At 40.9% G+C, this 7,047-nt stretch overlaps 1 pseudogene; it reads left to right on the top strand.

The window, feature by feature from the left end:
- The first annotated feature begins 1,289 nt into the window (after positions 1–1,289).
- Positions 1,290–4,248, top strand: LOC110286903 (heterogeneous nuclear ribonucleoprotein F-like; annotated as a pseudogene).
- Positions 4,249–7,047: the final 2,799 nt, after the last annotated feature.

Below are 7,047 nucleotides of genomic sequence, written 5' to 3'. Positions count from 1 at the left end.
ATATGAGCCAAAATGTTTGTGACCTAGAAGAAATATTAGTAAAATTAAAATCCTCAAAAAGCAATTTTATAATATTTATATGTTTTAGAGTATGAGACCATGAAACATTATAAAAATGAACATCAAAATTATATTTAATTACATGTTAGAGACCTGTACTAAGTAGTCAATTCCTACACATTTAAGTGAAATGTCTATCTCTCGAAGTTTCCAATGAAAAGTACATTTCTGCTTAAAATTTGGTCTCAAAGGAAAGTTAACTAGATACTACAACATGTTATTTAGCAACATGAATCTGCAGTTTGGAAAAAATATGGGGTCTGGAGTTGTGGATATATTTTAATAGACTCTCTCATGAGCAGTATAACAGGGCTTAATGCCATGACCTAAATCTGTAACAATGTACACAAGGCCAATTACTGGTTGTTATGGAATAAGTATCAGTAACTTCTTGGATATTGTTGCTTCTTTGTTCAAAAGATTCCTTGTGTGCAAAACAAAGAGGTTAATCCACATGCTTTTAACCTCTCAACATTCTGGGATTCTGTTACCATGAATTTCTTGATGAAATAAAGTTTATAGGCAAGAAAATTTTATTTTATTCTCCCCAGTGAAGGGGACATTTATGAAGGACTCACCAAACAGATATTTGAACTCTAAATATAGGTTGAGAGACCATGTTAGCATATCTATAAATTCAATGAGTCTTGAAATTCACATACACTAGAAAGTATGTGGGAGAGGGTGGTATGGGAAATCTTATTAATTGGGGTTTTTAAAAGCCACATACATACCTAACCACAATGTAAAAATACTTAATCTTAACAGTAGTATCACTATGTTTAGAAGACTTTATACCGGTGAGAGTATTTCAAAGTTATCAAAACAAAACAAAACAAAACAAAAATCTGGAAAGATAGTTCTGTTGAAAATAAGGTAAACTTGATACAAATTAAATTTCACAAATTTCCAATACCCAAGATCAGAAAGGAATGTTTTGAAAATAAGTCTTTTCAAACAAAGCCATATGAAAAATTTGCTACAAATTTCATTATAAATCTGGATACATAATACATGTGGGATCCAAACAAAACAGAAAGTTAAGGTCATTTTCATCATATAAGGAAGAAGAATGTAACAGACACTTAGAAATAAAGTGAAACTCAGCTTTACATCGGGAGAATTAAAACATAGCCACAGAATAAAATTGACATTGTCAAAACACTACTCATGGTCACTGTTACTACTGTACCTCTCACCATAAGTTAGGCTAAAGGGGTCATGGAAGGAGGACTGCGCCTCGTCTTCCTGAATGTTGAGAACAAAAAGATGCACCTGGACTTTTCCCGGAGCCCTCTGCATTTTTAAGGCGTCGGGTGGAGTTTGAGTTCGTAAGTCGTGTTCCTTACTGAATATAGAAGTCACTTCTACCTTCCTCCCCTGGAAAACTTGTTATCTTCCATTAAGTGTTTCCTACAGAAGGCATCTGTGGTGGTTCTTTAAGCTACAAAAAATTGCTCAAGCTTGTGTGACATCAGCCCTGTCAAGTGTCCATGATGCTGGGCCCTGAGGTCGGTGAAGGCTATGTGGTCAAACTCCGTGGCCTACCCTGGTCCTGCTCAATTGAGGACGTACAAAACTTCCTCTCTGACTGCAAAATTCATGATGGGGTCGCGGGTGTTCATTTTATTTATACTAGAGAAGGCAGGCAGAGTGGTGAGGCTTTTGTTGAACTTGAGTCAGAAGATGATGTAAAATTGGCTCTGAAAAAGACAGGGAAAGCATGGGACACCGGTATATTGAGGTGTTCAAGTCACACAGAACAGAGATGGATTGGGTGTTGAAGCACAGTGGTCCAAATAGTGCCAACAGTGCTAATGATGGCTTTGTGAGGCTTCGGGGACTCCCATTTGGATGCACAAAGGAAGAAATTGTTCAGTTCTTCTCAGGGCTGGAAATTGTGCCAAACAGGATCACACTACCTGTGGACCCTGAAGGCAAGATTACATGGGAGGCCTTCGTTCAGTTTGCCTCACAAGAGTTAGCTGAGAAAGCTTTAGGGAAGCACAAGGAGAGAATAGGGCACAGGTATATTGAAGGGTTTAAGAGCAGTCAGTGAATACATATTGTGTGAGTTCTTTTGTGATTGTGTTATTTCACTCAAGATGATGCCCTCCAGGTCCATCCATTTGGCTAGGAATTTCATAAATTCATTCTTTTTAATAGCTGAGTAGTACTCCATTGTGTAAATGTACCATAATTTCTGTATCCATTCCTCTGTTGAGGGACATCTGGGTTCTTTCCAGCTTCTGGCTATTATAAATAGGGCTGCTATGAACATAGTGGAGCATGTGTCCTTTTTACCGGTTGGGACATCTTCTGGATATATGCCCAGGAGAGGTATTGCTGGATCCTCCGGTAGTACTATGTCCAATTTTCTGAGGAACCGCCAGACTGATTTCCAGAGTGGTTGTACAAGCTTGCAATCCCACCAACAATGGAGGAGTGTTCCTCTTTCTCCACATCCTCTCCAGCATCTGCTGTCACCTGAATTTTTGATCTTAGCCATTCTGACTGGTGTGAGGTGGAATCTCAGGGTTGTTTTGATTTGCATTTCCCTGATGATTAAGGATGTTGAACATTTTTTCAGGTGTTTCTCTGCCATTCGGTATTCCTCAGGTGAGAATTCTTTGTTCAGTTCTGAGCCCCATTTTTTAATTTGACTTTCTGGAGTCCACCTTCTTGAGTTCTTTATATATATTGGATATTAGTCCCTTATCTGATTTAGGATAGGTGAAATAACACAATCACAAAAGAACTCACACAATATGTATTGACTGATAAGTGGATATTAGCCCAAAACTTAGGATACCCAAGATATAAGATACAATTTGATAAACGCATGAAACTCAAGAAGAATGAAGACCAAAGTGTGGACACTGTGCACCTTCTTAGAATTGGGAACAAAACACCCAGGGAAGGAGTTACAGAGACAAAGTTCGTAGCTGTGATGAAAGGATGGACCATTTAGAGACTGCCATATCCAGGGATCCATCCCATAATCAGCTTCTAAACGCTGACACCATTGCATACACTAGCAAGATTTTGCTGAAAGGACCCAAATATAGCTGTCTCTTGTGAGATGATGCCAGGGCCTAGCAAACACAGGAGTGGATGTTCACAGTCAGCTATTGGATGTATCACAGGGCTCCCAATGGAGAAGCTAGAGAAAGTACCCAAGGAGCTAAAGGGATCTGCAACCCTATTGTTGGAACAACATGATGTACTAACCAGAACCCCGGAGCTCTTGTCTCTAGCTGCATATGTATCGAAAGATGGCCTAGTCGGCCATCAATGGAAAGAGAGGCCCATTGGACTTGCAAACTTTATATGCCCCAATATAGGGGAATGCCAGGGCCAAAAGAATGGGAATGGGTGGGTAGGGAAGTGGGGGGCGCTATGGGGGACTTTTGGGATAGCATTGGAAATGTAATTGAGGAAAATATGTAATAAAAATATTAAAAATAAAAAAAATAAAATTTTTCCAAGCCAAAAAAAAAAAAAAAGAGCAGTCAGGAGGAAGTTAGATCATAGTCAGATCCACCTCTGAAGTTTAAGCACAGCCCAGAGGTACATTGGCATTGTGAAACAGGCAGGCCTAGATAGGATGAGGTCTGGTGCCTATAGTGCAGGCTATGGTGGGTATGAAGAATACAGTGGCCTCAGTGATGGCTATGGCTTCACCACTGACCTGTTTGGAAGAGACCTCAGCTATTGTCTCTCAGGAATGTATGACCACAGATATGGAGATAGCGAGTTCACAGTGCAGAGCACCATGGGCCACTGCATCCACATGAGACGGCTGCCCTACAAAGCAACGGAGAACGACATTTACAACTTCTCTCCACTCAACCCTGGAGAGTTCATATTGAGATTGGTCATGATGGAAGAGTGACAGGAGAAGCTGATGTTGAGTTTGCTACTCATCAAGAAGCAGTGGAAGCTATGTCCAAGGACAGGGCCAACATGCAGCACAGATACATAGAACTCTTCCTGAATTCAACAACAGGGGCTAGCAGTGGGGCTTAGAGCAGCCAGGTGATGCAGGGCATCGGTGTGTCAGCTGCCCAAGCAACTTACAGTGGCCTGGAGAGCCAGTCAGTGAGTGGCTGTTACGGGCCGGCTACAGTGGTCAGAACAGCATGGGTGGATATGATTAGTATTGTAGGAACATTTGAGTTATTTCAATCAGAAAAGTTCACAGGCAGCCCATAAGCAGTCAAGAGCAGTTTATAACTCTAGAGGAAGCTGGGGGACCCACTTTGCACCATGAGTTTGTGAAATCTGGATTAAAAAATTACCTCTTCAGTGTTTCTCATGCAAACTTTTCTTCTAGCACGTAAGATTGAGTAAACTACAACTATTTTCTTCTGCTTTTCTCAATTAACATTTTTGGTAGTATACGTAAGAGTGATGTTATCTGAGTTAAGTAGTTTAAGTATGTTGAGTAGATCTTTAAGCACACCACAGTGAACACACTGGGGATATGTACTTTTCTGGAGAACTCAAAGGTGCTGGATCCCTGATGCAAAAGAGCAGCATTTCTCATGTTCATTCTAGTTGATATTTTCATTTAAAATCTTTAGGTTAAGTTTAAGCTTTTTAAAAGTTAGTTTTGAGAATTGAGACACAATACTAATACTGTAGGAATTGGTGAGGCCTCGACTTAAAGCTTTCTTAGTACTGTAATTTCCTTTTGTGTGTATTTTGCTAAGTGAAACTTGTTACATTTTTTGTTAACTATTTTTTTCTTAAAACAAAGACTTTTTCACAACAAACAAACAAACAAACAAACAAACAAATGTTAGGCTAAAGGAGTCCTGTGCCACTGGAGGAGGTTTGGACAGCAGGACTCCTCTCCTCTAGTCTCTAGGTTGGGCTGTTTGTGTATGGTGAGACTGTGCCATCCCTGCTGAAAATAAGTATTTCAAACAAGTGCCAATTTACCTGCTGTGCTAACAACAGCTAAGAGACACAGTAGATCAGGTAAGGAGGCTGTTCTGGACCCAATATCTGTCTTCAACACTGATAATTTGCTCCATCAACTTACCTTCGAAGACATGAAGCATCAGAGGATTAGCTATTAAAAGCAAGGCATTTTCTCACTCATTACAGCCTGCACTATAAATGTCCAGAGATGCAAGGAGTCCTGTTTTCACCATTAAAGTAGAAAATCGTTTCCGGCAGCTTTGGGAGAAAATGCAATTATTTTCCTTCTTGTCAGTGATTCCAACCTCACCTAGAGATGAGAGAACCCGATTAAATGGACTCATCTTTTGAGTGAGGCCAGTGGGTGACCTTCTCTGACCTGGGTGTGGGGTACTGGTTCTTGAGTCCTCATGCTGGAAAGACAGGGTCACCAGGGACAGATGTAATTAGACAGCCCCGAGTCACTGTCACTTGCATGCTTGTTGCAGGAAGAGGAAACTTTGCAGAGAAGAAAGGGGATGTTCCAGACAGAGTTTACCCCTTTCATGACAGCCAGAGCCCACATTGGCCTGACTTCCACAGGCCCCCTTTTGCCTACTCTACACTGGATTGCTCCCATGCTTCTTTACTCTATGGAAGCTCATGGATTAGATCAGTCTAAGCACAGATCTTGGCCAGAGAGACACCTGTAGTTCCACCTACTCTGATGAGCAAAGCTCTCAGCCAATGTGATCTGAAGCTGCATTGGTAAAGGTGAACAGCTGGCCTTTGTTCATATTGAGCTAGGCTTTGTACTTGCCAGAGAATGCTGAGTCTGATTCCTTGACCCAGGCCCCTCCTCTCTATTTCAAAGCAAAGTTAGGTAAATACTGCTTATTTATCAGTGTGACCTCTAACTCAAAAATTCAGTCTCAGCATCCTACCATGATGCATCTACTACCATCTGGCATCACGAGAAGTCATATCACCACCCAAGTTGAATATCCCAAATAGTTTGGCAATATCACTTTTTTTTTTAATTAGGTATTTTCTTTATATACATTTCAAATGCTATCCCGAAAGTTCCCTATACCCTTCCTCCGCCCTGCTCCCCTACCCACCCACTCGTGCTTCTTGGCCCTGGCATTCCCATGTACTGGGGCATATAAAGTTTGCAATTCCAAGGGCCCTCTCTTCCCAATGATGGCTGACTAGGCCATCTTCTGCTACATATGCAGCTAGAGACACGAGCTCTGGGGGTACTGGTTAGTTCATATTGTTGTTCTACCTATAGGGTTGCAGACCTCTTCAGCTCCTTGGGTGCTTTCTCTAGGTTCTCCACAGGAGGCCCTGTGTTCCATCTTATAGATGACTTTTAGCATTCACTTCTGTATTTGCCAGGCCTGGCATACCCTCATACGAGACAGCTATAACAGGGTCCCTTCAGCAAAATCTTTCTGGCATATTCAGTATTGTCTAGGTTTGGTGGCTGATTACGGAATGGATTCCCAGGTGGGGTATTTTCTGGATAGTTCATTCTTTTGTCTTAGCTCCAAACTTGGTCTCTGTAGCTCCTTTCATCGGTATTTTGTTCCCTATTCTGAGGAGGAATAAAGTATCCACCCATTGGTCTTCCTTCTTCTTGATTTTCTTGTGTTTTGCAAATTGTATCTTGGGTGTGCTATGTTTCTGGGCTAATATCCACTTATCAGTGAGTGCATATCTAATGACTTCTTTTGTGATTGGGTTACTTCACTAAGGATGATCTCCTCCAGATACATCCATTTGCCTAGGAATTTCATAAATTCATTGTTTTTAATAGCTGAGTAGTACTCCATTGTGTAAATGTACCACATTTTCTGCATCCATTTTTCTTTTGAGGGACATCTGGGTTCTTTCCAGCTTCTGGCTATTATAAATAAGGCTGCTATGAACATAGTGGAGCATGTGTTCTTATTACCAGTTGGAACTTCTTCCTCCAATATAGACCATATAATTGGTCACAAAACAGGCCTCAACAGATACAAAAATATTGAAATTATCCCAGGCAATATCACTTTTATTGTAGTATTCTTTTGT

This window comes from Mus caroli, unplaced genomic scaffold (genome assembly GCF_978045245.1).
Source record: "Mus caroli unplaced genomic scaffold, Mus_caroli_1 scaffold_5, whole genome shotgun sequence".
NCBI classification, from domain to species: domain Eukaryota; kingdom Metazoa; phylum Chordata; class Mammalia; order Rodentia; family Muridae; genus Mus; species Mus caroli.
This window is presented reverse-complemented; position numbering and strand designations above follow the sequence as displayed.